At 39.1% G+C, this 19,289-nt stretch overlaps 1 long non-coding RNA gene across 1 annotated transcript in view; it reads left to right on the top strand.

Annotated features, from left to right (window-relative positions):
- The window catches only part of LOC138164528 (uncharacterized), a 24,746-nt gene extending 6,379 nt beyond the window's left edge, over positions 1-18,367 (top strand). The window contains exon 2 of the long non-coding RNA XR_011169105.1: positions 18,006-18,367. This is a non-coding gene — a long non-coding RNA (uncharacterized lncRNA). The remainder of the gene's footprint in view (positions 1-18,005) is intronic.
- The last annotated feature ends 922 nt before the right edge of the window (positions 18,368-19,289 follow it).

Here is a 19,289-nt window from a genome sequence, read left to right as displayed (position 1 = left end):
AAAAAAAAAAAAAAAAAGGCAACCGCCGCCAACTGCCAACCGCAGGACCGTTAGCTCGGCTTTTCACTTTCTCTTGCTCTGCTATGTCAGCACGTCCATGGGGCATGGGAGATCTTTAAATCCCATAACCCTTACAGTATCTCAAGTTAGGCTATAAGTCATCCATTGTGAGAGTCAACATTTGTCATAATAAAGGTCTACTGCTTTGAATATCCTCATCTTGTACACTGCCCAGGAGTAGAGCCCCAGACACCAGGCCTTCACCTCCAGGACACGGCCCAAGGGTAGAGCCCCAGACACCAGGCCTTCACCTCCAGGACACGGCCCAGGACTAGAGCCCCAGACACCAGGCTTCACCTCCATGACACGGCCCAGGAGTAGAGCCCCACCAGGCCTTCACCTCTAGGACCCTGCCCAAGCACAGGGGTTTAATTCATTTAAATTTGGTTTTGTTCTTCCTGACTAAAGAACTAGTATACTATTATCTAGTAGCCTCATAATTAAACTTAAGGACATTAACTAATTGAGACAACCTTGCTCTTTATTGTAAAGACCTTGGTACCTGAATCTCCATCTAAGAAGATAGTAAGCCCAATTAATAGTCAAGGCTCTGTGAGAATGAGACTGGGGAGATGTTCTGCTTGTCCTAAGGAAAACATTTTTGTGCCTCATCTAAAAGAACTGGAAAAAAAGGAGCCTACTCCATGAATAACCTAGATGGCAGAGTAGATAGATCACTGGGCCTGGAATCAGGAAGACTTGAATTCAAATCTGCCTTCAGACACATACTGGTTGTGCAACCCTTGGCAAGTCACCTACCTTCTGTTTGCCTCAGTTTCCTCATGTGAAAAATGGGGATAATAATAGCCTATAATAAAAACCCTATCTTCTAGGGTTGTTGTGAAGAGCAAATGAGATGATAATTATAAAGCATTTTAGCACAGTGCTTGGCACATGATAACCACTATATAAATGTTAGATATCCTTAGGATTTGTTTTGTTTAGCACTAATGGCTCCCTTCATCTATCCTCCCTTTTATTCCTTTCCTCCTTTCTCCCCTTTCCTTCCTGTTTATGTCTTGTGTTTTCCTTGACCTGGAAGCTTTGCATTTTGACTATGATGTTTCTAGGAGTTTTTATTTGGATGATTTTTTTCAGGCAACAAGCAGTGAATTCTTTCCATTTCTACATTGCCCTCTGGTTTTAAGAGATCTGGGCAGTTTTCTTTTAAGATTTCTTGAAATAGGATGTCTAGGCTCTTTTTTTCTTTTGTCTTTGTCAATATCATTCAGATATTCCAATGATTCTTAAATATTTTAATTTCCTCAGTCTGTTTTCCAGGTCAGTTGTTTTTTGCTGTGAGAGAGCTTATATTTCTATTTTTTTCAGTCTTTTGAGTTTGTTTTAATATTTCTTGTTGCTTCAAGGAATTGTTGGCTTCTATTTAGTTCATTTGAATTTTTAGGAAGTTTATTGCTTGGCAGGGCTTTATACCTTCTGGTGCCAAGCTGTTAATTCCCTTTCCAATTTTTTCTTCCATAGTTCTAATTTCTTTTCCATTTTCCCCTCAAATTCTTTCATTCCATTTACAAACACATTTTAAGTCTTTTGTTTAAACTCTTGCTTCATATCTTCTAGGAATTCTAGTTGAGTTTGTAGCCAAGCTGTATTTTTCTCTGAGGCAATGCTTAGAGATGTTTTGGAGTCACTCTTTTTAGTATTTGTGTTTTAAGCATTCTTGTGACTATAATAGCTTATTATGGTGGGTTCTTTTTTTGGTGCCCATTCTCCCACCCTACTTCCTAACTTCATATTTGATGTTAGGGATAGGATCTGCCATATTTCTAGAGAGGAGGTCTGGGCTGGTCCCATTGCTGCTATCTTGAGGCATTGAGTGTTGTGTTATTCCAGGATCTCAGGTACGGGCTAGGGACTTGAAATCTTTCAATGCTACCAAAATGGTATGACTGCCACCCCTTGGTCTGAATTCTACAAGTTTCTAAGCTAGGTTTGGGTTTGAGCAAGAATAGATTGTTGTTGAACTCTTTCTCTATCGACTGACTAAAAAGCTGTGTTAGTTCAGAGAAACAGAATTGTAGGCTCATCTTTCATCTGGGATTCCTACTTTGGTTATTCCTCTGCAATATGGGCTAGACAATGAAGCTATACACCTGAGGTCTGAAGCACACTACCACTGTTGCTGTTGCTAGCTTCCTTCTTTTTTCCTTACACTTCCCAAGGACATCCTACCTGGGAGTGGCATTGCTGTGAGAGGTCCCTTTTCACTCCACCCTGGATCTGTGACCTGATACTGGGTGGTAGGTGACAAAGATGCCAGCTGACACTTGTCCCCATTGTAGTTCCCCAGTGTGGATCTCAGGGTGCCCCAGTATAAGTCTGAGACCTCTGCTTGTCCTGGTGCATAGCTTTTCCTTGGGCACTGGAGTACTGGCATTACCAGTACAGTTTCCTCCTAGTGCCAATCTCCATTGTTCAGAGACCTCCTTGTTTGTCTCCCTCTGCTGATATAGGCTTAACAAAGGACTCATGTGACTTTTCCTGGATTTTCCCATCAAGACTTGGTCTGCTTCATCTTCTAGTCATATTAGGAGAAGCTTACAGAGAGGAGCTCAATGCATTGCTTCCCTAGCACTCCACCATCTTGACTCCATCTCTCCAACATCTGCCACATCTTTTTTTTTTCTCAATCCTCATAATATTTTTAATACTCGGTAGCATTTAACACTGTTAGCTATCCCTTCCTCAACTTTCATGTCACTGGTCTCTACTGGTTTTAACCCCACCCCACCTCTCTTACTTGTCTGGCTACTTCTCTGTCTCCTTTGCAGGATCATTATCTGTATCACATACACACACACACGTGTGTGTGTGTGTCCCTCAAGAATGTGTCCTGGGAACTTTTCTTTGTGTACACTTTTCTCTCTGTTATCTCATCAGCTCCCATGAATTCAATTAATCATCTCTATATGCAACTCCCAAATCTCTATCTATCTATCTATCTATCTATCTATCTATCTATCTATCTATCTATCTATCTATCTATCTATCTATCTATCTATCTATGTATCTATCTATGTATCTATCTGGTTCTCATTTCTTTTCTGAGTTTTAGTCTTGCATCACCAGCAACCTAGGGGACATTTGCAAATAGATTCCCCATAAGCAACTCATACTCAATATGTCCAGAACACAACTCATCTTTCCCCCTCCAAATTGTTGTTTCTTCTTAACTTAAAAAATTATGTATTTATTTTCCCAATTATTTATTTTTAGTTCTCAACATTCATTTCCACAAGATTTTGAGTTAATTTTTTCTCTCTCCATCTTTCCCCTACCCCACCCCAAAATAGCAAGCCTACTGAATACCCCTTCCCCCAATCTGTTCTCTCTTATATCGTCCCCTTCACCCCCTAACTTTCTAGTAGGGCAAGATGGGTTTCTATACCCCAGTTCCTGTAAATCTTATTTCCCAGTTGCATGTAAAAAACCAATTTTTAAACATTTGTTTTTAAAACTTTGAGTTCCAGATTTTTTCCCCCTTTTTCCCTCCTCACCTACCCCCACTGGGAAGATAAGCAATTCAATATAGAATGTATATGTGTAGTTACACAAATCATTTCCATGATAGTTATATTGTGAAAGAATAACTATATTTCCCTCCATCCCATCCCTCCCCCTCACTTATTCTATTTTCTTCTTTGACCCTATTCCTTTTCAAAAATGTTTGCTTCTAACTACCCTCGCCCCAATCTGCCCTCCCCTCTATCCTCCCCACTCTTATCCCCTACCCCTCCTATTATCCTGTAGGGTAAGATACCCAATTGAGTGTGTATCTTATTCCCTCCTTAGGAAAAATTAGATGAGAATCAGGTTGTCCCATTCCCTTTCACCTTCTGCTCTTCCCCTCCATTGTAACAGTTTTCTCTTGCCTCATTTTTATATAATTTATCCTAATCTATCTCTCCCTTTCTCCCAATAAATTCCTCTCTCACCTCTTGATTTTATTTTTTAGATGTCATCCCTTCATATTCAACTCATATTGTGCCCTCTATGTATACATGAACATACAAATGTCCACATTCACATATATATTTATATACACATACATTCTCCTATACATACATACATATATATTCCCTTCAGCTATCCTCAGACTGAGAAAAGTCTTATGAATTACAGTTACCATTTTTCCATGTAAGAATGAAAATAGTTCAACTTTAATAAGTTTCTTATGATTTCTTTTTTCTGTTTACCTTTTCAGGCTTCTCTTGCTTCTTGTATTTGAAAGTCAAATTTCAGCTCGGGTTTTTTCATCAAGAATGCTTGAAAGTCCTCTATTTCATTGAACGACCATATTTTTCCCTATAGCATTATACTCAGTTTTTCTGGTTAGGTGATTCTTGGTTTTAGTCCTAGCTCCTTTGACCTCTGGAATATCATATTCCAAGCCCTTTGATCCTTATTGTAGAAGTTGCTAGGTCTTGTGTTATCCTGATTGTGTTTCCACAGTATTCAAATTTTTTCTTCCTGACTGCTTGTAGTATTTTCTCCTTGACCTGGGAACTCTGGAATTTGGCATAATATTCCTAGGAGCTTTCTTTTTGGGATCTTTTTCAAGAGGTGATTGGTGAATTCTTTCAATTTCTATTTTGCCCTCTGGTTCTAGGATATCAGGGCAATTTTGCTTGATAATTTCTTGAAAGATGGTGTCTAGACTCCTTTTTGATCATGGCTTTCAGGTAGTCCAATAATTTTCAAATAATCTCTCCTGGATCTATTTTCTAGGTCAATCGTTTTTCCAATGAGATATTTTACATTGCCTTCTATTTTTTCATTTGTTTGGATCTGTTTTATAGCATCTTGTTTTCTCATAAAGTCATTAGCTTCCAGTTGCTCCAATCTAATTTTGAAGGAGTTATTTTCTTCAGTGACTTTTTGCAATTTCTTTTCCATCTGACAAATTCGACTTTTTAAGGCATTCTTCTCCTCATTGCCTTTTTGGGCCTCTTTTGCCATTTGACTTAGTCTATTTTTTAAAGTGTTATTTTCTTCAGTGTATTTTTGGGTCTCCTTTAGCAGGCTGTTGATTCGTTCTTCATGATTTTCTTGAATCATTCTCATTTCTCTTCCCAATTTTTCCTCCACTTCTGTTACTTGATTTTCAAAATCCTTCTTGAGCTCCTTCATGGCCTGTAACCAATTCATATTTTTCTTGGAGACTTTTGATGCAGGAGTTCTGACTTTGATGTCTTCCTCCTGCTCCATGCCTTGATCCTTTTTGTTCCCCCAAAAGGATTCTATAGTCTGTTTGTGCTTCTGTTGCTTGCTCATATTGGCAGGCATTTACTTGACTTTTGAGTTCTTTGCCACAATAGAACTCTGCTTCCATAATGGAAAGAGCTTTGTCCCAAATCGCTGGGGGTTTTGCAGCTGCCAGAACTATTAGATGGGTGCCCTCTCTACAGCCCCCACTTGCTCTGGCTCACTGGTCACACACCCTAGGACCACCACCTAAGACCATGATCCAGATGCAAGCACGTCAAAGCAAAAGTGATTACCCTCTGAATGGTCACTTGGTCCCCCTACAATCTGCAGGCCAGGAGCTCCTGAGGCAGCCACAGGGCAGTGGCTGTATCCACTGCACCTCCTCCACTTCTTGCTCCGGGACAGCAGCTGGACCATGCTCACCCTGTTCCCAACAAAGTTACACACTGACCTTTTACTTTGTCTTTGGCATTTGTGGGTTGAGAAATCTGGAAACTGCTACAACTGCTAGTGATTTACTCTTGTGAATTTTGCTCCAGCTGCCGTTGCTAGTCAGGGCCACCCTGGGGCTAAAACCAGGGCTTAGTGGTGATTTAGCTTGGCACCCAATGTGCTGCAAAGGACCCTTCTTGCCAGCCTGCCAGGCTGCCTGCAGTGGGATATTTGTTTCTCTCTGTCACTTTGTGGGTTCTGTAGCTCTAAAGTTTGTTTAGAATCATTTTTTACATGTACTGGTGGAAGTGGAAGCTGGAGCCATGCAGAAGTCCTGTTTCTACTCCGCCATCTTCCTTCCTAACTTCTTTATTTCCACTGTTATTGATAAGGACACCATCTTTCTTCTAATCATTCATGTTCACAACCTAGGAGTTGAGCTCAACTCTTATACTCCATTACTCCATACATCAGTCACCACCTTATTACTACTGCCTCCACAACATCACATGTACCTGTTGCATTCATTCTCTTATCATCTCTTAATCTGAACTATCACAACAGCCTTCTAATTGGAACCCAACTTTCAGTTTCTTCCTTCCCTCTCATTCTCCATCCAATTGCAAGAGTAATAATTCTTTTTTTAAGTAATTGGGGTTAAGTAACTTGCTCAAGGTTACATGGCCAGTTATTTTTTGTGTGGGTGCCAAGTATCAGAAGCCGGAACTGATCCTGGGTCTCCCGATGCTGGGGCCGGCACTCTTACTCACTGAGCCACCTGGCCACCCCAAGAGTAATAATTCTTATGCTAAAGTCTGACCAAGTCATTCTCCTTCCCGGAATCTTTTCGTGCCTACCACTTACTTCCAGGATAAATGCCTCACCTTAACCTCTAAATTCCTTCAGAATCTCACTTCCGTCAGTCTTCCCATGCTTCTTCCATAGCACACTCTTTCATGACCCCTCTGTTTTCATCAGACTTACCTGCTTACTGTTTCTTGAACTTAACAACCCAATTTCTGCCTGGGCTGTTCCCAGTATCCTCCCTCCTCAGCTCAGCCTCTTAGGAATCTTAGCTTCTGTCAGAGCTAAGCTCAAGTGTCATCTCCTATGGTATTCCCCCAGGACCCTCCACCCCCCCCGCCCCACATCTTCTTGTTTATTAGTTCTCTTTCTCCTCAAATTATCAAATATGTATTTATCTGTCTACCCTCCAAGTAGGAGTCCCTTGAGGGCAGAGACTACTTTTTATTTTGTCTGTGTATCTCCATCATTTATCACAGTGCCTTCCCTGCATTGAGGGTTTATTAAATGCTTGTTGTGTTGGAATGGAAATTGGACTGGAATTCTTGTGTGGAACTGAAGTGTGATGCTACCCCTGAGAAAATGAGGTTGCTGCTTCCAGAGAATTCTATAGTCTCTTGTCCTACTGATGAATCTAACCACAGCTTTGTGATTGGGGAGGCAGAGGAACTATAGCCAATCATTTTGACATAGATTTTGTTATCAAAGAAGTTATCATTAATATGTACTTAAACTAAGAGGAGGAAACTATTGGACTGGAAGAGTGGGTTGTGGTTGAGTGACAGAGAGGGAAACAGAGCAAAGAGCAAGTTTGGTAGGTGTGAAAACACTAGAAAGGTTAAGGATAGGGCAAGGAGGAAGATTTCAGGGTTTAAGATCTTGGAAGGGAATTGTTATAAGTAGTGATCAGAAAGTTTCGTGCAAGTAAGAATTATTGGAATTGAGAAAATACAAATTTTCTCTCTTTTTAGCATCTTTTACATCAACTATCCAACAGTCAAACTTCAACAACATTTATTAAATGTCTACTTTGTGTAACATGCTATCCTACATACCATAAGAATGTTTCTGTGCTACCCTTACTTGTGATTGTTTAGTCATGTCTGACTCTTCGTGACCCCATTTGGGGTCTTCTTGGCAAAGATACTGGAGTGGTTTGCCATTTCCCTCTCCAGTTCATTTTATAGATGAGGAACTGAGGCAAAAAAGGTTAAGTGACTTGCCCAGGGTCACACAGCTAGTAAGAATCTGAGGCCAGAATTGAACTCATGAAGATAACTCTTCTTGATTCAAAGCCCAGTGCTCTATCCACTGCACCACCTAGCTGCCTGTGCAGGGACCTTACAGGGTGGAATAGCAGAGTTATTTATTTGTCACATTTTACAGAGGAAGAATCCAAGGCTCAGTGACTTGACAATGGTTATCCAGCTATTAAAAATCAAGAGACAGGATTCAAACACAGTTCTTTGGGGTTCCATCACTCTATCCACTATCTCACAATGGAGGGACCCACTGACATGGACTATCCAAACTGCCTCCGTCACCACGACCAGCAATAGCAGCCTAAAAGATAAAGGCTATTTTTATACTATGCTAATCACTGTTATATTTCCTTTTTTTTTTTAAAAGGCATCACTTTTGCTTGCCAAGTATTTGGCAAGGCTGATAAATGATTCTAAAGGTGGGGTTGGGCTGTTTCTTGGTAATATTACAAGAAGGAACAAGTTCAAATGACATAGGATGTCACTGGTCTGACACCTTTAAGCATGTACTGTTAAGGGTTGTGTGCCTAACATCACCCCAGCCTTGTAGGGGCAGTGAATAGGGGAGGATATGATATGATAAGCCAATTACAAAGCATGTAAGGCTAGGTAGGCCCTTCTGTGCCTGAGGCCTCTCCTGCTACAAAGTATTGACAAAGTACTTTGAGGTCAGCCTGCACAGGAAGCGCAACAGCATTGCATTCTTAAAAATCATTCTAATACCAGGAGAACATTGTACACAGTAACAGCAATATAGTATTATGAACAACCATGAATGACTTAGCTATTCTCAGCAGTACAATGATCCTAGACAATCCCAAAGGACTCATGATGAAAAACGTTATTCACTCCAGAGAAAGAACTAATAGCGTATAAATACAGACCAACTGAAGGCATATTTTTTCCCTCCCCCCTCCTTCTCTCCCTCCCTTCCTTCCTTCCTTCCTTCCTTCCTTCCTTCCTTCCTTCCTTACTTCCTTCCCTCCCCACTCCCTGAGACAGTAAGCAATCTGATACATTCCTTCCTTGCTTCCTTCCTTCCTTCCTTCCTTCCTTCCTTCCTTCTTTCCTGTTTTCTTCCACAAAATGACTAATGTGGAAATGTTTTATATGAATACACATGTACGACCTATATCAGATTGCTTACTGTCTCAGGGAGTGGGGAGGGAAGGAAGTGAGGGATAGAATTTAGGATTCAAAACAAAAAAAATGTAATGGGGGAGGGAGAATAAAATATTATTTAAAATCATTCTAAAAAGAGCTAGACAAGTATTTGGATTGAAAGGATATTCTGGGAGACAGGTGTTAATTCAGCACTAAAGGACACAGACCTAAACAGGCTCACTGTTCTACTTGCCATCTGAAGTTTTGATTACTTTTCAATCAAATGAAAAAACCCAAAACCTGATAATATCCAATAGCTCTTTCATTTTATTGCATTGCTAAATCCCACTCTTGTCACTATTAGCTATCCTGCAGTGACACCTATTGGAGATATAAAATCCAGAGCTACTGAAAGTTTATTTGGGTAGTTTGTATGTAGGAGACACAGAGTCCCAATATTCAGTGTATTCTTAAGAAAAGATGGCATGAATGCAAATGAGATCTAATGAAATCTTTCTTCACCTCTCCCCCCTTTTCATTTAAACTTTACAATGGTTTCATAGATTTGGCAATTTTCCACTATGGAAAAGGCTTCCACCAAAGTAAATGGCCAACTTCTCTAAAAGTTATATTTGTAGAGAGCTGCTTGGGGGAATTGAAAGGTTAAGTGACTTGTCACAAAGCTAATAAATGGTAGGGCTGGGATTTGAAGGGTTTCTGACTTCTTGCATAAACCTACCCCACTTCTAAAGGGAAAAGAAAAAAATGGAAAAGGACAGAGAGAGAGAGAGAGAGATAGGAAGAGAGAGGGGCAGGGGAAGAGGAGAGGGAGAGGAGACAGAGAAACGGGTAGAGACAGAGAGAGAGAGACAGAGAAACGGGCAGAGACAGAGAGATAGGGGGAGAAAGGGGGGGACAGAGAGAAAAAGAGAGAGAGAGAGGGAGGGGGAGAGAGAGAGAGGGGCAGAGAGAAAGAGAATGAGTAAAGGAGACAGAAAGAGAATGTAATTATTTTGTAATGACCAACACCAAATAATTTAGCATTTTATTATGCTTCTAATGTGGTGTAGTACAAGGAACACAGGCTCTAGAGTAAGGTGATCTGGGTTTAAATTTCAGTAATGGGCTTCTGTCCACTTCAGTAAAAAAGCAAACAAAAAAATCACTCAAATCAAATAATAATCAAGAAATCCAATTAGAACTACTAGTTCATTGGCAATATGAAGGAGAGTCTGACAACAAAGCCAGGGGCTGGGCAGGAAGATAATGCAGTATCCTCCCAGAAAAATCATAAAGGGCCCAGAGATACTTGTAGCCTATGAGATCTATATCCCAAGGAAGCAAGAGTAGAGGGATTCCCTGGGAAAGTACCAGTAGTGACAAAGCTATCCAGGGGCTCCAAGGCCCCTATTATCTCTGTCATGAGATGCCAGAAAGGGCACTAAAGATTCAGAACTCTGAACCACAAGAATTCAGGAGGATCTAATTCCATGAGATGGAGGTCAGCACAGGAACCCAGGCACCCTAGGTTTGAGACAAAAGGAAGCTGAATAATAGTAGGATACAATTGTAGGCACAAAGCCTACAATTCAGGATCTAAGACTGGAGAAATGAATAAATACAAGAAAATAAAGGCTCCTATAAGGAAACCACTCCATATCATATGAGTAACTCCATAAGAACCACATGTAGATTTTCAAAGGAAAAATGGATTCTACCAGTATTATATGAATACCTTGAAAAAATGAAGCAAGGGATTTAAAAAGAATAGCTCTTAAGTAAAGAATTGGCAGAAGAATAAATAGTTTAGAAGAAAAAGTGGTAAAATTTACCCAAGCAATATACCCCCTCAAAATTAGAATAGACTAAGTAGAAAGCAACGAGTCTATGAGATAGCAAGAAACTTTAAAACAAAATTAAAAGATTGACAAAGTAGAAGAAAATGTAAAGTATCCACTATCAGAAACAAGTGACCTTTAAAAAAGATCAATGAGAAATAATTTAAGAATCACCAAACTTTCTTTTAATTGAACATTTAAAAATAAATAAAATAAAGTCACATAGGGTGATTGTGGGAGGAAAAAGAATCAAACTCTTTGAAAACCATGACCAAAAGAAATCCCTGCCTCCTGTATTTCATGGAATCACAAATTAAAACTGCTTAGATCTGTTAGAGGCAGAGGGGAAAGGGACAAGAGAAAGACTTTACCCATTATCTTCTGAAAGAAACCCCCAAAAGAAAAGTGTCAGGAATGTCAGACCAAATCCAGAGACTCTATGTCAAAGAAAAAATTTTGCCAATAGCATTAAGGAAAGAGCCAAGAACCATGAAACCACAGTCAGGATCATGCAAGACCTTATTTATAGCTTCAACTTAAGAGAGATCTTGGAATATAATATGAGGAGGAAGAGGAGGAGGAGGAGAAGGAGGAGGAAGAGAAAGAATATCTTGCTCTACAAAGCTAAGTTTAATCCTCTTGGGGGAAAATGGGTTTTTAATGGAATAGAAGACTTGCAAGTATTCACCAGAGCTGAGTAGAAACTTTGAAATGCAAACACAGGACTCTAGAGAAGCCTAGAAAGGTAAATGTTTTCGATCCATTGGACAGGATTACATGATGATTCAGTGCTAACATTTTAATAAGGTGATAAGAAACAGTTTGTCTTTAGAATCTTAATGCCTTCAGAAGGTACTACTGATAGAGTTATACAAGAAAAAATGGAGATCCTGGGATAGATTGTTTCTGTTCTAAGGGTTTGAAAAAGCAAAAGAGAAGGGAGGGTAAAAGATGGAATAGATTATAACAACAATAGCAATAATGATATTATTATCATTTATATAATACTTAATATTGTACCAGGCACTGTGCTAAATATTTTATTATTATCATCCTGACAACAAATCCTATTAATGTCCATTTTACAGATGAGGAAATGAGGCAAACAGGGTCAAGTGACTTGCCCAGGGTCACACAACTAGTAAATGTCTGAGGCCAGATATAAACTCTGGTCTTTCTGACTTGAGACCCACTGGTCTCTACCCACTAAACTACTTACCTGTCTCAAAAGGAAGAAATAACCTGCTATTTCTCGTAGTAGGGTGCATAAAAAGAACAGCACATAAACATGGAGCAAAGGGTGGGGGAAGGGGTTGTCCTTCGTTCTAGAAGAGGATCAAAATGGCATGACTATACTAAAGTCAATTTTCAGTGTGTTCAACTGTGACTGATCAGACCAATATGAGTTTGGAATACTTTCACAGGTTGGACACAAATAATCTGTGTGAACATTTGGGGTGGATTCTCCAAATTTGTACATCCTGTGTTTCCTTTGAATTGTTTCAATTGTGCTTTGCTCATGGTGCACCGCATCTTCTCTGATGAGGGCATGCCATGCTGAGCAATCTTGTGCCAGTGTCTCCCATGTCTCGCAATCAATTCCAAAGTTCTTCAGAGAGACCTTGAGAGTGTCCTTGTATTGCTGCTTCTGACCACCATGTGGATGCTTGTCCTGTGTGAGTTCTCTATAAAATAGTCTTTTTGGCAAGCTTATGCTTTGCATTCGAACAATGTGACCAGCCCATTGGAATTGCACTCTCTGAAGCAGAGTTTGAATGCTTGGCAGTTTAGTAAGGACCTCAGTGCCTGGTACCTTATCCTGCTGTGTGATTTCAGAATCATCCTAAGACAATTCAAATGGAAATAATTCAGTTTCCTGGCATGGAGTTGGTGTACTGTTCAGGTTTTACTGGCATACAACAATGAGGTCAGCACAATGATTCTGCCGACCTTCAGTTTGGTAGGCAGCCTAATACCTCTTCTCTTCCATACTTTCCTTTGGAGCCTCCCAAACACTGAGCTAGCTCTGGCATCAAATGAATCTCTTTGAATACACATGTTTATGCACAAAAATAATTTGGTGTAGAAATGCATCAAGCTGAAGGGGAAACAGGCAAGAAAGGGGAGGGGGCAGGTTAAGAGGGAGAATAGCAACAGGGAGGAAATAGTCACGGGCAAAATAAACTTTGTGATCCCAAAGGAGAGATTAAAAGGAACAAAAGAGAAAGGGAAAACTGGAAATTAAGGAGGTGCCCATCCAAAGGGGAATGGAAGGACAAATTGTGATATGTGAATGTAGGTGAAAGAGATGGTTTTAGAAAATACTGGGGAGTAGAAACTGCTGTAGAGTGAAGAGAGTAGAGCCAGGATAACAATTTGTATGAGGACAATGTTTTTAAAGGGAAGCAATTTTGGAAGACTTGAGAATTCTGATCAAAGTAAAAACTAACCACACCTCATGGGGATCCATTGCAAAGCAACTTATGTTACCCATCTTCCAAAAAAAGGTGATGAATTCAAGGTGCCAAAAGACACACACACACACACAACATTTGCCTTTACAAAGCAGCACACAAGGGGGCTGTTTATAAAACTGCGAATGTCTATTCTATATTGCTTGCTTGTGTGTGTGTGTGTGTGTGTGTGTGTGTGTGTGTGTGTGTGTTTTGAAGGGCAGTTGGGGTTAAGTAACTTGCCCAAGGTTACACGGCTAGTTTTTTTTGTATGGGTGTTAAGTGTCTGAGGCCAGAACCGAACTCAGGTCCTCCTGACTCTGGGGCCGGCTCTTTACTCACTGTGCCACCTAGCTGCCCTATATTGCTTGCTTCTTAAAAAATGTATATAATAAATTCAAACCATTACTTTTGAACATTGAATTGAGCAGAACCAAGAGAACATTGCATACAGTAACCGCAATATTGTTTTTAAGAAAGACTGAGCAAATAAGGCATTTTGACTATAATAAATACTCAAATTAACAATGAAGGACATGTCAAGGAAGACACTATTTGCATCCTGAGAAAGAACTGATATAGAAGTATGCGTAGAATAATTTTACACATATGTCTGTTATAATGGTAGTCATCTCTAGGGTGTGGATGGGGGAAGGAAGAAAAAAAAGAAAAAAGAAATTTACATGATTATTTTATATTTAAAAGGAATAGCAAGTTGTACATAATAGACTAGCAGTTTCATGTGAAACCATCTTTTTAAAAAAACATACTGTTATAGAAATGCTTCTTTTAGTCCATAAATTAAAAGTAAAATGTTTTTTAAAAATGTATATGATAAATTGGAGCCATCACTTTCAAAACTCCACCGTGGACCAGTAAAGCAGCTAAATTCTCTTTCTCAGACCCCTCTACCACCTCATCAATGCAGTTCTGGGGACAGTGCCAGAGAAAGAGAAGGGATTGGAATGGGAAAGATCAGGCTATAAGGAGAAGGTAGAGTAAGGCTTTCATTTGTTTGTAGGTTTTAAGAGGTAAAGGTCTTTTATAAATAAAGCTCCAAGTATCAATAGAAATCTAGCCCAGATTTGTTTTTGGGAAAGATAGTACTCTGCCTTATGGGGAACTGGAGAAGTTGAAACCCACATCATTTTGATTATTTGGGGGGTAAAGAGTTGACCAGTATTAAGATCTGGACAGCATGATATTGTCTTTTGTCTTCTCTTCATTGACTCTATGCAGCAGCTCCACAAGGGGACAGCTAGAGGCCTGACAGTATCATCTTAGAAAATTCCTCTGAGACATTTGCAGAAGGAAGGAATGAGAGTCCAAAGTCACAGCTTTCTGAGAATTAAGAAATAGTTGGCAGATTCTCAAAGATGACAAACTAGTTTAGTATCTGGGGATGTTTGTTATAAGTAAGATCCTACCAGCCCTGCTTTTTTCTTTGTTTCTGAGCTACATTTATATGCAAATGAAGTAATTTTACCAATGTCCCATTTGAAGGTGAAGGGCAATGAAAAGACAAATTTGTATTCATACAAGCATATTCATTACGTGCAGGCAAATAACTTCATTATTTTTAATGACAGGAATTATAGGCCAGAGAGGGGATCATGTACAGTTGGCTAAGATTTGAATTCAGAGGGTCAACAGGCCTAATAGAACTGAGTGAAATTTAATAACCTACTAAAGATCACCAGAAAATATGGAGTCAAATTTATAAGCTACCGTGGGGATTTTTAGTGTTTCTTTCTGAAACATCTGTGCTGGTGACAAGCACAAACTCAGACTTGTTGATCCACTCCTGAGAATAGAGTTGAGAAAGAAGAACACCTGAGAAAATTTACTTTGGATCAGTGGAGGATATAGGATGAGTCAGAGATGATAGGAAGGCAGTAATGAAAAACTAAAACTGAGAAATTAAATACCCACAGGGCTCAGAAGAGCGATAACTAGTTAGTTCAACACATTGTATAATACTCAAAGGGGAAAAAAAGGAAATCTTGACAAGTCACCCCTTTAATTAAACATAGATGGGCATATGATAACGGTAGGTGACCTTTCTATAACATAGCTCTCTAAGGGTATCTAAGCTTTTATGTATATTATCTTATTTAACCCTTATTTAACCCAAAAGATCTCCTAAAGTGCTTAAAGGTGAGAGACTGTGGCTATAGAAGAGTGAATATGCACTATCACACTCAGATGACATATTGAGTGATTGTGTTGAATTGTCTTCCACTCTCCCTCTCTTTTAAAAATCTTGTAAAGAAATGATATGCTGAGTCATTCCCCAATTAATAAAGGGTTAAAAGATATGAACAGGCAGTTTTCAGAGGAAGAAATTAAAAATATCTATAAGCATATGAAAAAATGCTCTAAATCACTATTGATTAGAGAAATGAAAATCAAAACAACTCTGAGGTACCACATCTCACCAGTAAGATGACAAAACAGGAAAATGATAAATGCTGGAGAGGATGCAGAAAAATTAGAATACTAATTCATTGTTGGTGGAGTTGTGAACTGATTAAAACATTCTGGAGAGCAATCTGGAAATATATATATATATATATATGTATATATATATCCCACAGGGCTATAAATAAGTGCATATACCCTTTGACCCAGCAATACCACTTCTAGAATTGTATCCCAAAGAGATCATACAAGTGGGAAAAGGACCCATATGTACAAAAATATTTATAGCAGCTCTTTTTGTGGTGGCAAAGAACTGGAAATCAAGGGGATGCCCATCAATTGGGGAATGGCTGAACAAGTTGTGGTATATGAATGTAATGGAATACTATTGTGCTATAAGAAATGAGGAGCAGAAGAACTTCATAATAACCTGGAGAGACTTATATAAACTGATGTTGAGAACCAGGAGAAATTTGAATGCAATTATAGACACAACGTATGTGTGATGACTAACTTTGATAGACTGGGCTCCTCTCAGCAATGCAAGGTTATAAGACAACTCCAAAAGACTCATGATGGAAAGGGATATCCGCCTCCAGAGAAAGAACTGCAGAGTCTGAATGCAGATTGTAGCAAACTACTTGCTCTCTCTTTTTTCGTTCTCCTTCCTTTTTCTCATTGTTCACTCCATTGCTTATAATCCTTCTTTACAATGTGACTAATGTTTAATGTGAAAGTATTTGTAGATCCTATATTTGATTGCATGTGGCCATGGGAGGGGGAGGGAGGGGGGGAAAGTGGGGAAGAGAGGAAAGGGGAGAAAATTTGAAACTTAAGGGATTGTGGAACTGAATGTTGTAAACTAAAAGTAAGTAAATAAATTTTTAAAAATAATAATAAAAACAGAAATGACATGCTGAAGGGAGGAGGGAGGGGAGGGAAGGGAAGCAGGGAGGAAAGGAACAGTTTATTGGTGTTGTGGATGGCATGCTGGACCTGGAGTCAGGACGACAGGAGTTTGAATCTTGCTTCCATCATTTGTTAGCTATGTAACCCTGGGCAAATAATTTAATCCCTCTTGTATTCACTTTTCTCATCTGTAAAATGGGAATAAGACTAATAACACCTGCCTCACAGGGTTATTGTGAGAATTGAATGAGTTAATATATGGAAAGCATTTTGTAGATCTTAAAATGCTATATAAAAGCTAACTATTATCATTTGAAAATGAAGGTGATGTTAAAATAAGATTCAATAAAATACATATGCATATATAAATATAGACTCCTATATGCAAAACACTTTATAAATATTATTTCATTTTATCCTCATAATCTATTTTACAGGTGAGGAAACTGAGGCAAATAGGGCTAAGTGATTTGCTAGTATGTGTCTGAGGTCAGATTTGAATTCAGTCCTGATCTTGACTCTGGTGTTCAATGCACTACTCTACCTAGCTACACCAGAAACAGATGAGGAAATTGAGACCAAGAGAAGTAAGGAAATGAGCTGAGATTTAAACCTAAGTCTTTCATGAGCATGGTTTAGTGGGGAGAATGCTAGATTAAGAGAGGGTACACCTTGGTTCAAAGTCCAATTCTGCTAGTTACTAGCGAATTCATGCTGGGCAAGACACTGAATCTCACTAAGCCTCCATTTCCTCATCTATAAAAAGAGTAGTTTTTCCAACTGATTTTCCCTGGTAGCTAGATGCCTTTCTCTTGGCACCTCTGTAAAATAAGTACATCAGACTATTAAATCTCTGAATTCTTAATTCACTATACTCTGAAGATATGTATGCCATGGTAGGTTTTATCTACATATCTAAAAAAGACACATGACTATCAAAAAGCTAGGTAACAGGGGTGAGATGTTTCCAGTTGGGCCTCTCAGGGTTTGGCGTCTTAGCAGAATTACTATGATCCAGAATCTGGTGTTTCATTTCTGTTTATCTTTCTATTGAGTTCATCCAAGAGGGAGCAGCCTTGATATGAATGATTCATACAATACTGATCGATAAACCATAATTCCATGTAGAAATTTACAATAAGGCATGAACCTGATACAGAGATTCAAATACTCATAATAACTAGTCAGCAAATTCCCAGCATCAGAGCACTAGGAAATCTAAATAAAATAGGTTGTTTGGTGATGAGAGAAATTATTATTTTGTTTTTATTTAAAACTACCAATTATTAAATTAGGATAAAGGCTGTTTCTTTTTTTCCTCTTATTCAGGGACCAGGCCCTGTTGGTCAGTCAACCAATCCCTGAAGAACATGAGTGATAGAACAGATTGCCCTAATCCTTGGGGAACATGCTCCTAGATCTTGGGTAGGATCCCACACAACTAGGAAATGTTACTTCTAGATAAATAGAATCTAAACTAGAATTCTTGCTCTTAGGAAATATGTCCACGTCCTTGCAACCCTCGCTGGAGTTTAAAGTGACCCAGTTTATGAAGGAGAAAACCAACCAGAATGGCCCTGTTGGAATTGGATTCCTCTCTCCAGATTGCTGGAGGCTGCTGAGTCTTGTGATCAAGGCTCAGTTCTCAGCAGGAAGAGCTGAAGACATCACACCCACCTCCTTGTTAACATGTCTGTCAATCAGGCTTGATTTTTTTTGTCAGCATCTCCCACTTTTCCAAACGTATATTAAGACTTTCTCCATGGTTTTGTCTTTGGATAGTGAGAGAAACCACTGACCATCAATTTATTGGTTATTAGCTAGCTTAATTAATAAATTGACTATAATTACCCAGAAACTCTGTCTCTCAGGTTTTTAATTTGTCACAGTTAATATGGAAGCCAGGCACCAAGGGAGCAAATTATTATCAAGGGACATTTTCTTGAAAGTGGATAGGCTATGTAGTGAGAATTTTTATTACCTTAATAAGATACAAGGAATAAGTTTGTCAACGTAGCATGACTGACATCATGTCATTTTAAATCTCAATTTTGTGACTGAGTTGTTTTGAGTAAGTTAGTTTGTTTTTCAACAAGATAAGCACTTATGGGGTATGGTGTGGTAAATAAAATGTGTGTGGTAAGTGATATGCATATGTCAACCCTATGATAGGAGAGACCACCAATAGAAATAGAATATAAACAACTTTATGTATTTTATATTTTATGTAATAAACTACCAAACAAATCCAGTGGTAAACAAATTAGAAATATCCATAGCCTAGCTATAAGAAAGTCACTTGAAGCCTCAAACATCAGCCTGCTCCTGGATTGTGGCTGGGTTGGGCTCCTTCATTCCTTGCCCTGTTCACCTGAGGGCAGTGAGGATTTGCCTCATTGCCTGTGACCATCCCAAAGGGAGACAAATGGCTTCCAGCTGGCAGAGAAACCCAGGTGTCCTGAGCTCTGGTGTGAAAGACATTTACCAGGATTTCTAAGAAGCAGGATGGTGGTTTGTTCATTCAATGGGGGCTGAGATTTGTACTGTTTGCATGTATTGATTAATAAAGTTGGACTGCATGTGTGGAAAAATGTAAATCTAATTAGTGTTGTTGATGCACTTGTTAGCATATGTAATGGTAAATTAATTATAAGCTTGCAGGGTGCATTACATCCTGCTGAAATGAAATGAACCCAGTAGGGAATGCTATGGGCTCTCAAAGACTCGCCTCAACCTGGTAGCCAGTTTCTTTTCCCCTTTTTTACTCTCTGACTTAAATT

This window comes from Petaurus breviceps, unplaced genomic scaffold, assembly GCF_028583685.1.
Source record: "Petaurus breviceps papuanus isolate PSGF00001 unplaced genomic scaffold, PetGlider_PUasm1.0 190, whole genome shotgun sequence".
In the NCBI taxonomy this organism is placed as follows: Eukaryota; Metazoa; Chordata; class Mammalia; order Diprotodontia; family Petauridae; genus Petaurus; species Petaurus breviceps.
Note: the sequence above shows the minus strand (reverse complement) of the source record. Positions and strands in the feature narration are given on the sequence as shown.